At 40.5% G+C, this 16,481-nt stretch overlaps 1 protein-coding gene across 4 annotated transcripts in view; it reads right to left on the reverse strand.

Annotated features, from left to right (window-relative positions):
* The window catches only part of LINGO2 (leucine rich repeat and Ig domain containing 2), a 565,281-nt gene that overhangs the window by 280,586 nt on the left and 268,214 nt on the right, over nucleotides 1-16,481 (reverse strand). For 2 of the 4 annotated variants that reach the window (XM_030004179.1, XM_030004177.1), the window contains one exon: nucleotides 3,071-3,163. The gene's annotated coding sequence lies outside the window, so the exon portion shown is untranslated. Of the gene's footprint in view, nucleotides 1-3,070; nucleotides 3,173-16,481 lie in introns of those variants that run through there. The other 2 variants (XM_030004180.1, XM_030004178.1) reach the window with 1 other exon arrangement.

A 16,481-nucleotide genomic window follows, 5' to 3' on the forward strand; every position in this document is an offset into this window, starting at 1 on the left:
TGTGTGCTTGCAGACCAGAAAGACAACAGTATCCTGGGCTGCATCAAAAGAAGCGTAATCAACAGGTCAAGGGAGGTGATTCTGCCCCTCTACGCTGCTCTCGTGAGACCCCACCTGGAGTACTGCATTCAGCTCTGTGGTCCCCAGCATAAGAAAAACATGGACCTGTTGGAGCAAGTCCAGAGGAGGGCTACGAAGATGATCAGAGGGCTGGACTACCTCCCATGTGAGGTCAGGCTGAGAGAGTTTGGGTTGTTTAGCCTGGAGAAGAGATGGCTCCGGGGACACCTTATAGGAGCCTTCCAGTACCTGAAAGGGGGCTTACAAGAAAGGCAGAGGGACTTTTTACAAGGGCATATAGCGATAGGACAGAGAGTAATGTCTTTAAACTGAAAGAGGGTAGATGTAGATCAGATGTAAGGAAGAAGTTCTTTACTGTGAGGGTGGTGAGACACTGGAACAGGTTGCCCAGAGAAGTGGTGGATGCCCCATCCCTGGAAGTGTTCAAGACCAGGTTGGATGGGGCTTTGAGCAACCTCGTCTAGTTGAAGGTGTCCCTGCCCACGGCAGGGGGTTTGGAACTACATGATCTTTAAGGTCCCTTCCAACCCAAACCTTTCTATGATTCTATGATTTTATGAATAATAATACAAGTTTGAGTTAATCACATCACGTATGGTCTCACTATACACAATGGTATTATATCCATAAGGACCAACACAGAGAATTTTAATAATTTATAATTATCAAACTCCTTATGTGATCAATTCTCAAATTGCTATGAATTTGATAATCCACAATTATCAGAAGGACAAAAAAGGTTTTTTTCATCCTATTTTTGAGTTGGCTTTATAAACTGTTCATTGGGACAGGCAGTAATGTCACAGTACTAATCCTACACTGCTTTCCCCAGTTTAAACTTTTCACAAAGCTACCACCATGATTAACCCTGGAGCAAGTGTAATTTATATAAGGGAATGTCTCCTTCAGCCCTCTGCTCTCCAGCTCCTGTAAAACCCCCCTTGGATTTTCTAGAAGCTCTTGCTCATTACTGCAGCACATTCAAGAGTACTCAGTCCAAGAGCATTAAAACACAGCCTCAGACTAAAAACTATCTAAACCAACAAAAGAGATATTAAATCAAAAACTTCTCAATCACTTACTTTCATCAGATTCATTTTTCTAGCAGCGTTTGGCTTTGTACATTTGTCTGGAGGATTTTCCACTTCCCAAACTGTTAGCTTTTCACACGTACCCAGATCTTAATTCTGGTTGCAAGCAAAGCTTATGTAGAGAAAAGTCCAGCAACTTCATAAATCAATGTCTGAGGGAAAAATATATTTGTTGGGAGGCCCACTTACGCAAGCCAGGGCCTTTAAAGCAGGCCACTGTGGACATCTGGGCTACTGCACACCTGTGTGAGGCTGAAGAGGTAGGCCTATTAGCCATGTCATTACAATGCAGCATGCCTTGCAGGGAGTTTTCTGAGCTGGTGGGTGCTTGTTGACATAAACCCCCTTTGAGTCCCTGGAGTAACCCCACAACTCCACAGAGTTTCAGCAGAGCAGAACACAAAAATGAAACTTCTGAAATTTTCAGTTTGGAACTGCCACTTTAGGGGGAAAGAAGCAATGTCATAAAATGGCCTTGGAGACTGCACAAGTCTCCTTCTGCATCTCAGCCCCGAGGCATATATCTGCCTAGCGCAAACTTCCACAGCTCAGTAAAGAATCCTTGAAAATTAGTGTTTTTAATGTGAGTGCTAGCACAGTTTGTACCATGGGATAGCTTTGTGTAGGGGAGATGCAGAAGACTCAAAATTAAGAGGCAAAATCTGATAAAAAATACATGCTGGAGCTCAAAAGGAAATGAAGGGTCAGAGCAATGTATCTTGACAGGACTGCTAGAAACTCTTTTTTATTTCCCTGCTTTCAGCATTTTTAATTTCCCAGACAAAACAGATCATGGTACTGCTATACTCAGCCTGAGGAGACAGCTAAGAGAGAGGGAAAATTAGCTTTAATGGAACCTCCTGATCCCACATCCATGCTGTTGCCAGGACCAAACCTAACTGCAGCATTTCTACCTGAATGTGGCCAAAAAAAAGAGAAAAAGAATGGGGTTGTATCACCCTTCAGAGGCAGACCGTCCAGCCAAAGGGAAAGCCATGATATTGGGGTCTGAATTTTGACTTTTCAAATCATGCTATTCCCTAAAATTCCCTACCTGTTGTTCCAGTGTTTTGTTCTCTATTTTGTTTTGTTTTCTTTTAAAAAACTGAAACAAAAGTCAATGTACACATTTTATAAAATAGAGATACTTTGCTTTCTCCTGTGGATACTGCACTTACTGCTTAGTAACAGTAAGGATATGCCTCTCTTTTTCTGTTCAGAATCTTCTCTCCTCCCAAAGGGGTACAATCATTCTGTGCTTTGGTTATGGATCTCCTCTCTCTGGATCATCAATCTTTAGTGAGGTGCCTCAATAACTGACCTTATTTTCAGGTGCTGAGCCCCTGGCAGCTCCCTTTAAAGTAAATGAAAGTTGCCAGAGGCTCAGCTTTTCAGAAATCAGGGCACTTAAATTTGTTGCCTATCTCTGGATTTAAAAACCTAGCTTGAGGTTCTCTTTTATTTTTTGACTTTGCTCTATAATCCAACATCAAGGGAAAAGTAATGAAAGCAGACTTGACTACAAGAAAGAAGGGTTCCAGCTTTGGAATGCCTTTTTCTATCTGTTGGAATTAATTATTAAAGAGACAGTCTCAGTTAAAATAATGCCTGTTAATTCAAGTATTATTTTCTAATCTGTTACAGCTATGAATAACAATTAAGGTTATGCAGCTCAGAAGGTTTTTTCTTCTTCTCCAGCTTGTTAAATTTGTGTTTTCGACAAAACTGCTTGTACATCTGACATTCGCTCAGACTTGGCCAGGCTTACCTGAAATATTTCTAACGTAACAAGCCTTTCAGTTTGAACCATCCTGAAGCCTGCCAAGCCTGCCAGATCTTAAGTGGGCACTGAATTACTTTCTTAATAGGCTAAAATCAAAATGGAAAGGTATACTTACAGTTGTAATACTGTAGCTTGTTACAAACCACAGATATTAGTGAAGCAAGGTCATCTCAAGAAACAGGTACTTGCTTTAATGCAGCTAATACAGCTGGAAAACAAACAAATCAAGAATTACTCTCCTTACACACCAATTGCTGTAATGACATTATGTTTTCTTACAGCTGTTACTCTCCCATATTGTGGACCTCTGTTCCTCAGTTGAGTGGTTCATGATAGGTTTTTGGCTTTGGCCTATGGCAGAATAGTGCACTCAGACCTGAAGAGAGGTAGACTCACTTTTTGGGCCAGAGTTTTGGGGAACTGAGTCAGTTACTGCAGGTGCTATCTTGTTTGAAAGGAGGCAAATGCACAGTCCTAAAGGCACTACAACTTTTATTTCTTAATGAAAATATTTCCAGTAGTGTCATATTTTATCCTGCATTTTGAATCAGGTAATTTACACTCTCTCCATTAAAGAAAAAGGAGATGTGTGCAGTATGAGCTGATGAAGAAGCTACCAAATCTGCAAGTCATCATAGCAGAATAAAATGTGATGAGCTTTCTTCATCAGAAATCTTATACACCAATGCATAGTAAATACCCAGGCAAGTAGGATGTAAAACCACCATACAATTAATTTCAAAGTTATTAGGACTGCAGTTATTTACGAAAAAAATAAGCGAGACTGAAAAAAAGAAATGTCAGGAAAAGTTATAATCTACTTCTCCAGAATCTCTGGAGCATGTGTAATAAAGCACAAAATATCTCATGTATTTCTGATGGTGAATGACTGTATAAGAGTTACAAATTGTGAGGACCACAAACATTCATTTGCCTCTTCTTGTGGGCAACTTCTGCCTACAGATCTTCTATGTAACCTAACTGCATCCTAGGGAGGGCCTTGGAAAGTACCACTGCCTCAGAAGGAACACCTTCTCTTGCTCTTTACCATTTAATATTTGTGCTCAGACATTATTTTATTCACAACTTTTTGTGAATAAACGCCTGTAAAGCTACAGAGCTAACACAGTCAATTCCAAGCACTCAGAGGCATCAATCAGACTCCAGCAAAAGTCATGTAATGAAAATGTTTTAAAAATACTGCACTTTTAAGAATTACTTTTACACTTGTTATTCATTCCTCAGCATTATTTTTAAGGCATTTATTTTTTAACTTATTTCTGCATCATTTAGACTGGAAACTTTTTTTAATGAAAGCTAAGATTTTGAAATAAATTTTAGCAGGAAGGTAGAGAATTAAAAAAACCCACAAAAATAAAATAAGGGCAATATTTGAAGTAATGCCCAGTATAAAAAAATGGCATAACCTTGTCTTATACAAGCCTGAGCAGTGGGGCACAGAAACTGGTTAGAACTGATGACCATGACCACAGATCTTAGAGAAGGAACTGTATGTTTTAGAGGTAGAGAAGTATCAAACAGTTAGGAGGTCCTTCTCAGGAATGATTTCCTGAGATTACATGGAGATTATAAATGTGAACATAAATTTCTACTCCATTTATCAGAAACAACTGGAACAATGCCAACAAAATGGAGAAAATTACATAACAGCTAGAGGAAAGCTAACCGGCTCAAGTAACATCCCTTAACAAATACATTAGATACTTGTGCTACTCTTCATGCTAAAACAAGACAATGTGTGATTCATACAGTTCAAGAATATACCTATATTTAGGCATCTACATGTAGGTGTCTAAGCTCCTATTATAGACAATTGAGATATGTCACAACAGAGCAGAGCTTACAAACTAAACTGTCAACTAACATATCTGCTTTTACAGAATCAATGAATGGTTGACGTTGCAAAGGACCTCTGGAAGAAATCTGGTCCAACTCTTCTGCTCAAGCAGGCTACCTAAAGCAAGTTTCCCAGGACCATGTCCAGATGGCTTTTGAATATCTCCAAGGATGGAGACTCCAGCACCTCCCTGGGCAACCTGTGCCAGTGCTTGGTCACCCTCACAGTAAAAAGTGCTACCTTATGTCCACAAGGAACCTCCTGTGTTTCACTTTGTGCCCATTTCCTCTTGTCTTGTCAATGGGCAGCACTGCAAACACCTTGGCTCTATTATATCCATCATATACATTGATAGGATCCCCCTGAGCCTCCTCTTCTCCAGGCTAAACAGTCCCAACTTGTTCAACCTTTCCTCATTGGAGAAATGCTTCAGTCCTTTCATCATCTTTGTGGCCCTTTGTTGGACTTTGTATGTCCATGTGTCTCTTGTACAGAGGAGCTCAGAACTGGACACAGTAGTCCAGGTGTGGCCTCACCAGTGCTGAGTAGAGGGGAAGGATCACCTCCCTCTGACCTGCTGGCAACACCCCTCCTAAGCCAGACCAGAATACCATTCACCTTCTTTGCCACAAGGGCACACTGCTGGCTCATGTTCAACTCGGTGTCCCCCAGGTCCCCCAGGTCCTTCTCTGCCCAGCTGCTTTCCAGCTGGGTGTTGGGTGGGCTCCAGCATATACTGGTGCCTGTGGTTGTTCCTCCCCATGGGGCAGGATGTTGCACTTCCCTTGTTAAACTTCAAGAGGTTCCTGTCAGACCATTTCTCTAGCCTATTGAGGTCCCTCTGGATGGCAGTATGATCCTCTGGTGTATCAGTTACTTCTCCCAGTTTCATGTCATCAGCAAACTTGCTGAGGGTACATTCTGTCCCATCACTGAGATCATTAATGAAGATGTTAAACAGGATTAGACCCAGTACTGACCACTGTGTACATCACTAGTTACTGGCCTCCAATTAGACTTCATGCAGCTGATCACCATCATCTGAGCCCAGCTGTTCAAGCAGTTTTAAATCCACCTCACTGTCTGCTCATGCAGCCTACACATCAACAGCTTCTCTGTAAGGATCTTATGGGAGACAATGTCAAAGGCCTTAATGAAATCCAGGCAGACCATATCCACTGCTGTCCCCTTGTCTACCATGCCAGTCATTTCATCATAGAAGTTTATGAAGTTGGTCAAGCATGACCACAAGATGGTCAAGCATGACAAAGCTTTACAGTGAGGTAAGTCTTCCTCCAGACATCACTAACTGTGTCACCTAGATCTCATTGACAACAGGAGACTTTTGGTTCATCCTATATACAGATGCTTAGCATGCAAGGGCAGCCAAGGGTTGCCTTCAGCTGTGTGGAAACAAGGTCAGGCTTTGCTGGACCTTTTTTCCTCTTTGTGCAGATGCTAAACTCAGGCCCATCCTTGCTCTTCCAATAGCCAAGGAACAGTGCCTTTCCCAGAAATCTCTGCTGTGTTTCCTCTGGTGGCAGCATTGGAGGATTCCCTTGCAAGCAGCTATATATCCTTCCCACTGACCTTCCTATCCTGCCACTTCGAGGTGTACCACTGTTGCAAAGATGAAGTCTGAGGAGCTGGGGAAGGAAGCAGGTAAGATGAAGAGCATTAATTGTCTCACTAAGAGCACTGGGTTCATGGTGCAACCAATGTAAGGCAGCAAGGGTGTGGGGACCTTTCTTCTTCCCAGCTACCAGCAGTGCCACTACCCCTCTCCAACCTCTTTATGGTGGGATATAAATCCTTTGGCTTTTGCTAGTCTGAGCAATGGAATAACTGTTTGCTTCCTTTCACATGTAAAAGGTGGCAAGTCAAACAGAAACATCTTGTAAGCTGAATCCAGCTCATGGGCTGTCAACTACCACATGACAAACAATAAAGGCAGCCTGAATTCACTAAAAAGTGAATTTTACTGCATGAATTAATGCAAACAAATTATCACCACAATTAGTTCTTTATTGCCACGTTCTAGAAGAAATCAGTTACTGCTACTTAAAAGCAAGCACAAAACAGCAGTGAATTACATCCATTCCATTTATATCCATTTTGCACTGTAATGTAAGGTTCCACAGACCTATGGGAGCAACCAGACTCTAGAAATCTATTTAAAAAATTGCAATGTAACAAACTTAATGAAGTCCAATGCAAAATTCAGATCTATGTTTTGTACTCTGAAATCTGGATAAAGGGAGTTAACTGAATGGGAAAATGCGTAAGAAATATTCTAGAGATTGGAATGAATTTTAGTGCGCACGATGACCCTGGCTGCATAGTAGCAATGATAACAGAGACTGGGTAGTTTGGGCTTATGAATTCTGTGATAAGTAGCAGGATAATTAACTCATCTTGAAAATATTACTGAACTACTTCGCTACTGAGAAAGAGGGGACATGGAATTGTGCTGGCCTCAGCATTTAACATCCACCCTAACTCAGGAACTGGCTGTCTTATATTTATGAAAGGTAGCATTTTTGATCTGCACAATGTAAAAAAATCAACTAAAGATACAGATTTGGAAATATTCATCAGGCTTTTTGTTTGCCAGCCAATCTATTACGGTTTGCAAGTAGATGAATGAAACTTCAGGTAATGTTATAATTAGCCAAATTTCTTTCTTCATAGAATCATAGAAACAGAGAATGGTTTGGGTTGGAAGGAACCTTAAAGATGATCTAGTTCCAACCCCCCTGCCATGGACAGGGACACCTTCCACTAGACCAGGTTGTTCAAAGCCTCATCCGACCTGGCCTTGAACACTTACAGGGATGGGGACATCATTAGAAACATGAAGTAGGCCCTCTAACTGAAGATAAAAGGGCTTGTGTTTTACTACAAAAACACACAGAAGATTTCACAATTTCCTTCTAGAACAATTATCAAAGAAGTAATATCACAAGTTCCTAAAATTCCTGGTGATTCTTCCACTAGAAATGCTATTTTAACGGCACTGTCTTGCAACTGCAGTATTATTAGTCATTGCAGGCAGGCATTTTTTCCCTCTTTTCTTCTCACTGCATGGTCCTATTTCTGTTCTCAGTAGTTTTGCTGCAAACTTAAACACATTTTGATAACTAACAAAAAAAATCATTATAAGATTATGTGTTTGGAACATGTTGCTGACATGTATCAATGTACTTTCTCTTCACCTTTTTATGTGGAAATCCAGTTGATTTCACTGGGAATTGTAATTGACAGATTTATAAAATTATCAGAACTCTGACCTCTCCTTTATTCACATAGCAATATAAAATTGTATAGATCCACATCTGACAAAAGAATTAAGATAGCTGAAGATCTGTCCATCTCAGTTTTCAGAGACTGACTAATTTGTTTGAGTTAAGAATAATTTGAAATGGCAGCACAGGGAATCCGTATGCTTGCAGTTAAGTTGTTAGTTTTTCAGCCTTAACTCAGAAAGAATGGAGTCTGCCTAACCATAAATCTTGAGGGAGTTTCAAAGCTTCCCATTTCAGTTGGACAATTTATTCAATCTCTATATTCTAGTGATCTATGTCACTGTATTTCAATGTTCAAATCTCTTGACACTTTAGGTAAAACAAAACCAAACCCAAACCCCTAACATTCCTATTAAGTAAACATCTTTTGAGAAAAAAACATAATAAAATGTTTACAGTGGATATGAATAGGTCTTGGTGAAGCTATAGGCTATGTCTTAATTTATTTTAAATGTTTTTTTCTTATTCTATGTTGTGATGACCTCATTTTTCATGGAAGAAAAGGACAAAACACAAAATCAATTAGATGATAACTCTTTGATGTTTTTTCCCAAAGGAGAATCAAAAGCTCTCAGGCAAATATTTTAGGAACTGGCATGATCTACTACTGGGGGAAATCATCCACTATAAAAATACATAGAAAGGGGAAAGTTTTGCGGGATAGAAAGAGGATTAGAAAACAATGATGGAAGATGATTCAAAATAAAAGTGAAAATTATAACAGTAGTTGAAATCTCAGATAGTATCTGAGAACAAATTTTCCAGTCAGATTTTATAGCAGTTTATTGCAGTTTTGCTATTTAACAAACTGCTTGCTGGCTGACTGGATTCTATCCTTGTCTCCTCTACTTAAGACAACAGTCCCTGTGGCCATACTATCAGCAAAATAAGAGCACAAGAACCAAGTAACATATATTTCATACTATATGGATCTGCTAAATCACAGTTCAGTTTTCAATGCCAATCACTGTTATAGACATAACAGACAGGTAGCAATGGATCCTGCACAATAAACAAGCATGGGCACTTTGATTCAAAAAAAGTGCTAGGCATAGTAGCTATTTTTTTAATAGACTTTACAGGTTCTAGGAAGAAAAATCTCACTCATCTCTTCATCCTGACAGGAGTCACACCTTTTTGTTTCAGATTCCTTTTCTCCTGAGCGGACTGTCCTAATGGTAAGATACACTATGAGATAGTTTGAGAATCAGAAATTTGGGTAGCTGGCTTTCACCTCCCCTTTTGTTTAAGGAGTTTCTGTGTATGGCTTAAAAAAATCCTACAGTGTATCACTGGCAGGAGGAAAAAAAATAAAAAGGAATGAACATGACTGTATTCAGATGTGAGCTTTACCTATATGGGATGGGCTCTTTGTACTATCCATTCTTGCCCTTTGCATCATTCACTGTCTTACACTGAACGGGCATGGAAAAAACAGTATGGAGTGGCTGGGACAGTAGCTTATTTTAGAACAGGTTTACTGGCTTGCAAAAAGGCATACATAATTTTTGCAGGAAAAATATATCTTCATCTTCTGCAGAACACTCAGCTGATAGACTCGCAAAATGCATCTAAATAATATATAATTTGTAAATAACCGAGTCCAGCATTGGGAAACTTTCACTACGAGCAGTCTGACGGAATCACCTGTCAGAATTACACAATTTGTTTGCTAAATTATGGGGACTGTGACTCATACCAATAAAATTCTTCTACAGTATTATGTCTATATCCTTAGCTTGGCTAATTTAATAATGGCATGGGGTGAATGAATATGTTACTTCTCTTGTTTAGCTTAGCCTTTAATACTGAAGGGACAAGGTGATCTTCAAGAATTGTTTTCAGCCTGACTGTGTTGCTGTTTTATTCACGTGTCAACAGCATCTGGTGAGCATGCACTGTGAATTGATAATTCATCTCTAAGCTCTAAAATTAGTCCAAGTTCCGGAAACAGCATGAAAGCAGTTGGTAAAACAATGAATTTGACTAGTTTGATCAGCTGAATATACCTTGGAGCTATTCCTGGCTAAAAAAAACGTGCTGCTTACTACTAACAATTCCAGGGCTAAGTCTGTAATACTTACTTGAAATGAAGAACTGACATACTTTTCACCAGCCTAACAAACAACAGCCAAAGTAAATATAAAGATAAAACAATAAATTAGATTTAAATTAAAATTTAATTCAGATTTAAAATAGGAAAGGAGTATTTTAAATTATTATAAATACTGCTCACTCATGGAGCCCAGACTATAGTCCTAGGTGAACACAAGATTTGCCTAAATCAGGCTGCCTGCCCCATTACCTACTGCCACTAACGGGCTGCAGTGAGTAAAGGGAAGGAGTTTCTGAACCACGGAAAGACTAAAGCTAATCTCCTCCTTTACTATACTCCCAGCTTCTGACAACCAGAAGTAGCTAGACACTAAATCTTTTTCACTGCATTTAAGAGTCACTTGTAGACATATTCTCCATGCATTTGTCTATCCTCTTTTATGGAGGACCCTGCTTTGGAGTCCACACACCCTCGGGAGAATGACTTCCATGATTTAGCAATACACTATACCATGGAAAAAAAAAAGAAATATTTTCCTCCATTTTAGATCTGCTGCCCCCGCAGATGGAGTAGTTATGAACTGCCATGTGCTTTGTAGCATCCACAGCAATGCATGACACACAGGTCACTCTGAGGTGTTGCTAACTTCATTTACTGAAAGCCACACAGCAACTGTTTGTTTACACTGGTAGCAGCCACATCAAAGCAGGTCAGAACAGCGCTGGGCAGGAACGCAACAGGTATTGGACCAAGATGATTTATGGGTGGAGAAACGGGAAATATAAGCACCGGACACAGGCAGCACAAAAGTTCCTGGTTCAACAAAACCAGCAGTAAAACTAGCTTTCAATTTTGTTTTTCTAAACTTGCCTGAGACTACAGAGACTTGTTTGAGTGTTACATAAGACAGATATATTTGGCTTAACATTTAAAAAGGCGTTTTAAAACTGTAATTCTTAAATTGTTCTTTCATTTTATGTTGCTTAAAAACTGAAGAAACTCAGACTGTTGTTCTTCTACAGAGTCAAAAGTATTCTATGCACTTGCAACTTGTCACATTTTAAACACGAATGTTTTCTAATGCAGTTATGTTAGGACTACCAGGAACAGTTTACACTTATGTAATGTATTAGCAAAAATGGTACTTTCAACCACTGAAAATAATTAAGGATCTCAGTTAAAAAAAAGGGGGAAAATAAAGTAAATAAAAAGGAAACCCAAAAGCCCAGTGTTATCATGGATTCCCCAATGAAAGAGGAATGTTTATCTTGATGAAAATAGTATATATAATTGACAGCATTTGGAAATAAACTATACATGGGCATTACTATTCACTTCAAGCAGACTACACAGGTGACATCAGCTTCTGTGGTTATACACTGAGAAAGCAGCAAGAAGAAAAGAATCAACCTTCAGGAAATCCTGATGATCACCCACTTGCTGTGTGGAAAGGCAAGATCGAGAAGGCCATGCAAAATCCCTCCCTTCTCTAAGGGGGATCTGGATATAATTCTCTTCATGCTTCCTAAGGACAGTATATTTCAGGTCCCTTTTTTACCCCACAAAAAACTTGGAAAATCCACCCACAATAATTTTGGGTACTTAAATATTTGGCCTGAACTCCTTTGACTATAACAGTTTTAATCAGCTTAACTAGCTGTGTCTTAAGTAAAACCACTCTGAGGATGTAAGAGGAATAAACTACATAGAATAATAAATCTTCTACTGCAAAATTGGCCTTTGACAGATGTCACATATGAAAGGTAATGAAACAGTCACTCCTGAGTAACTTAAGGCCACAGAGAGACTACACAGGAATTCAGTCCGGGTAAAAATATACCAACAGACATACCACGATTAGCATCATTTACGTTCCTAACAAAGACTGGAACTTCTTTCAAGTTATCTAACAGTAATTTTAAATTTTCCAGAACCTGACTGAGATTACACAAAGCTTTCCAGGAAAGAAGTGTGCTATTTCCAACATGTGCCTAGTGGCACTTGCAAAAAAGATCTTTTAGGTTTATGGTGAATTGTGAACTAATTATTTATTAGTTCATCTACCATGTATTAGAACATCTACCATGTTCAAGTAGAATGGAACTATTAATACAGGACGTGCCTGCTACCCCTCAGCACTTTTACCATTTTTAGTGAATCGCTCAGTGATAATATTAGAGTATTTAAAGGCAAAGCTGCACAAAAAGCACTATATTAAAAATGAATTTACAACTAATTAAATACTACATTGCACTTTTGTATCTAGATTTACCAGAAGGGTGCTCTACTCCTATCTTACCCTGGAAACAGCTCAGGGAAGGGACCATATCTGAGGGGGAGAGTTCATGCTGTATCTCTCAAGGTCAAATATCTAAAACATAATCTTGCAGCTTCTCTTTCTTCCTATTGTCTCCTCTCTTCTGGCTCAGTGAGCCTGAATGGTTCAAAGCACCATCACTGCCCCTTTCTACCCATGATTACAGGAGAGAAATCAAAGCCGACCACTCTGGTTACCCATCTTCACCTGCACTCCATGTTCAGTAAGGAGTAGGTATTTTAATTTTAGAGGGATTCATTTTATGAAAATAGTTCTTAATCATATATAAAGAGGGAAATATTTCTCAGGCAACTTAGTCATAGGAAAAGAAAATCCTCCTTTGAGGAGATCACACAAACATGTCGTTGTGAAACACAGAATTTCTTCAAAATCTGCGGTCAGACTCTATCAAGAGAAGGAATCTTTCCTGAGGTGTTAAGAAAGCTCTTTTGCTAAATTTGTATTCAACTTGTTCACATATAGACAGAAAAATGAACAAATAGAATATTTAACTTTGTAATGCTTCAGTTTTACCTGTTTTTGTTTCTGTTTCTTTTTCCTTAAAAGTTCTCTCATTATTTTTGTCTTTTGCTCACCAAAGTGACTAGGGCTGTGTAAATTCTACGGGCTGACCCCGGATCCTGGGAGCTGTTTTCTGCTGAGGCTCTGGCACTGGACTCCCACATGCATAACCACTCCAGGCCTGATCTTGCCCCCCACCCACAGGCAGACATCCTGTCCCAGCCTTGCCCATTCCCAGGGATGTGCCTGCTGCCTGGTGCTAGGGCTGCCCCCCACGTGCCCTGCTCCCTGGTAGGGCGGTGGGACGGTTCTGGCTGCCAGGTCCTGCCCTGCCAGCCATGACAGTCCAGTCTCCAGCAGCCCCCAGTCCCCACAGCACCCTGGCAGTTATTTCAGAAAAATCCCACTTGGAAGAGTGTGTCAAGGATGTGTAAACCAGCAGGCTTCCTGACACCATGTTAACAGTTAAGCAACATGGTGCCCTGAAAGAGTGGTTTATAGGGGAGGGAAGGCACTTGTTTCTAGGTCTCCTTACTAGCCAAGGTCAGAGCCCCAGTTGAGCTCAGGCGGGGAAGAGCACACAGCTTTGCCCCCAGGAAAGGCTGCCGTTGACAGGGCAGCCAGCTGGCTGTGCTGGGTTGCCCTGAGAAGCAGGAAGAGGAGTTACAGACTGTTTCCTAGAGACAAATGCCATCGGTACTAAGGGTCTGCCTCAGAGGGCCAGGAGTCTCCCAAAAGAGCACACCCAGCTCAGTGGTTGAACCTGGAGTTCTCTTCTCTCCTTCCATATGACCAACCCAAACCCAGCTGTGTTGGGTGTAAAAGTGGCAGGTCCAGCCAGCTTCAACGGGACCACCACTGGCCAAAGCTGAACGCATCAACCATGCGGTGGCACCTCTGGGGAAACATACTTCAGAAAAGGCAGAAAACAACACACAGGCAGAGGAGGAGGGAAAAAAAAGTGAGAAAAACAGAAGTGCGAGCACCAAGGTCAGGGAATAGAAGGGGAGGAGGTTGTTCCAGGTACCAGAGCAAGTACTCCCCTGCAGCCCATGGAGAGCCCATGGCAGAGCAATTTGCTCCTGAAGGACTGCAGCCCATGGGAAGGACCCACACTGGAGTGGGAAAAGCATGAGGAGGAAGGAGCAGCAGAGGCAAACTGTTACGGACTGACTGCAACCACCCAGTCCCCACCAGCTCAGGGGGAAGTGGGGAGCTGGGAGTGAAACTGAGCAGGGGAAAAAGGGCTGGAGGGAGGTGAGTGAGTGGGCAGTTTGGTGGGAGTTCAGCCCTTAGTCAAGGTAACCAACAGGTAACCAATCTCTGTTCCTGCAGTATTATGTTTGGGAGAGGAGAAGGGAGTTCACTGCATGTATGTGTATTATTTTTCTGTAAGTATTTTAATATACCATCACTTGAAGACACCTAAGCTTAAATAAATACAACGAAAACAGGGGTTTTTTTTGCTATGTTAAATAAGAACCAACAGCCTGTATTTTGAGCTTATTCCTTCCCCCTCTCTCCCTCCCTCCCTCCCTGAAACTAAGCTGAGTCTGTTAGCAGGTCCCCCCAAACATTAGTACATTAACCATCTTTTTAAGGATGTGATTAACTTACTTGAAGACTTTTCCAAGCCTTTTCAGTTTTTAAGCTGAAAATCTAGAAAGGCTTTTGCTTTCCACAAAGTAACTCATAAATCCAAAGCCTGGAGTCCTCCATTAGTCATTGCGACCCCTGTAACCTTAAACTGCAGTTTTAGTTTAGAGGATCTAAACTGACAGCAAGGTGTTCCCACTTAAGGAATAATTCATTTCATAGGTTCAGTGACTGGACAGCAAGTAGGAATTGACACTGTTATGATCTGTTTCCATGAAGGGCTTAAAATTGGAACACGGAAATATCACTATTTCAAAGATTCCAAAACTTGTTAAAAGATTACAGCAATTAACATTTGAGAAAAAAACCCAACAACCCCAACAAAACTAAATGAAACCAAAACCCAATACTTTCTATAATGGAATTAAAAGGAAGATTTTCATACAGAAGATGTTTAGAAAACATCCTCTTCAAAAAATGACTGTTGATCCATATCAAAGAGCTTTTTTGCTAGAGTGGGAGCAGCCTTTGCTTAATAAGAACAGGTAGTTGTATTCAGAAAAAGAAAAATAAGAGTTTCAAGTCCTGTTGCTGTACTTGAGTGACATCCCATCCCTATGTGAGAAGAGTTGAACAGGATGGCTATACATGTGCATGTTCTGAAACCCCTGTGAAATGGGAAGATACTTAGAGAGAGAGGATGAGATTTTCCCCAAAGTCAGGGCTCATACATTTCTACCACATAGACACATTGGCTGTGTCTTACGCTCTTCTGAAAATCCCAAACACAGCACTGCTTACTTGTATTCTTCACATAGACCTTCTTAGTTAATGAGATAAGGGTATGGGAAACAGACTGTCTTTAAAGACGTACTTGTTCCTCTTCTGTTTTGCAACCATTCACATCAGATTCCAAATCAATTTTCTCTTCTGAAAATCCCAGAACCTCCCCAGTAACTGCAGCTACTGTCCCACCAAAGATCAAGGACCAGTCATTGGGTTAACATTGTCATTTATCAATTTTGGTATAAAATTTCTTGCGGCTGACCTGAGCTCCTTAGTAAAGGAGCAGGCAGGAAAGGGTGAGCCCTGGCTTTGAGAAAACCCAGTTTACAGCCACAGAGCATCATCAGATGCTTCCATTTCTTTCTTCAGTGTGATTTTTTTAAAATTAATTTTTACTGGAAAACATTTGGACCACTCAGTTTGTCCTGTAAAACACCCGTGGTACAAAATTCTATTTAGTTCAGAATTTCTCTGTGAGCTCCCCATGCTGAGCATGTAACAGATTTTGCCCTAGACCACACCAGCATGTGCTAGCAGAAAGCCAGGTGGAGTTCCTCATTCTCTGCTCTTCACCTACCCCAGGCCAGCAGCCAGATTGTGAGTGTATTCAGCAGCTGCAATTCTACTCATGAAATGGATAAGAAGCATAAAAGGGCAATTGGAGGCACCTGAAGCATGCAGAAATTCTGCATCTGTCTGCTGCAAAACTAACTAGCAGATGTCCTCTGGTGATTGTAATTGGGTTCCTCCATCCTTGTCAAAGTTCCTAGCAAAAACTGCTGAAAATAAGTTCTTCTTAGGGGGTAAGTTCTTGCTAACACAGGAAGGTATAATTTCCACCTCTTTGCACCAGCTTTATTGACTTTTTTTTCCTGTACCCAAATGGATTAACATTAAACAGTCCTGGAGAAATCTCAAAGAAAATCAGCAGGCTGCCAGAATGATTTGAAATTGCAATTTATATTCATAACACAATGATATGTGAAAACTGCTTATGTGTGTTTTTCACAAAGATCTTTTCAGTTAATGAGCTAAATGTATGGGAGAAAAACCCTCTCTTCGAAGATGTACTTGTGCCTATTCTAT

Source organism: Aquila chrysaetos, chromosome Z (genome assembly GCF_900496995.4).
Source record: "Aquila chrysaetos chrysaetos chromosome Z, bAquChr1.4, whole genome shotgun sequence".
Lineage (NCBI taxonomy): Eukaryota > Metazoa > Chordata > Aves > Accipitriformes > Accipitridae > Aquila > Aquila chrysaetos.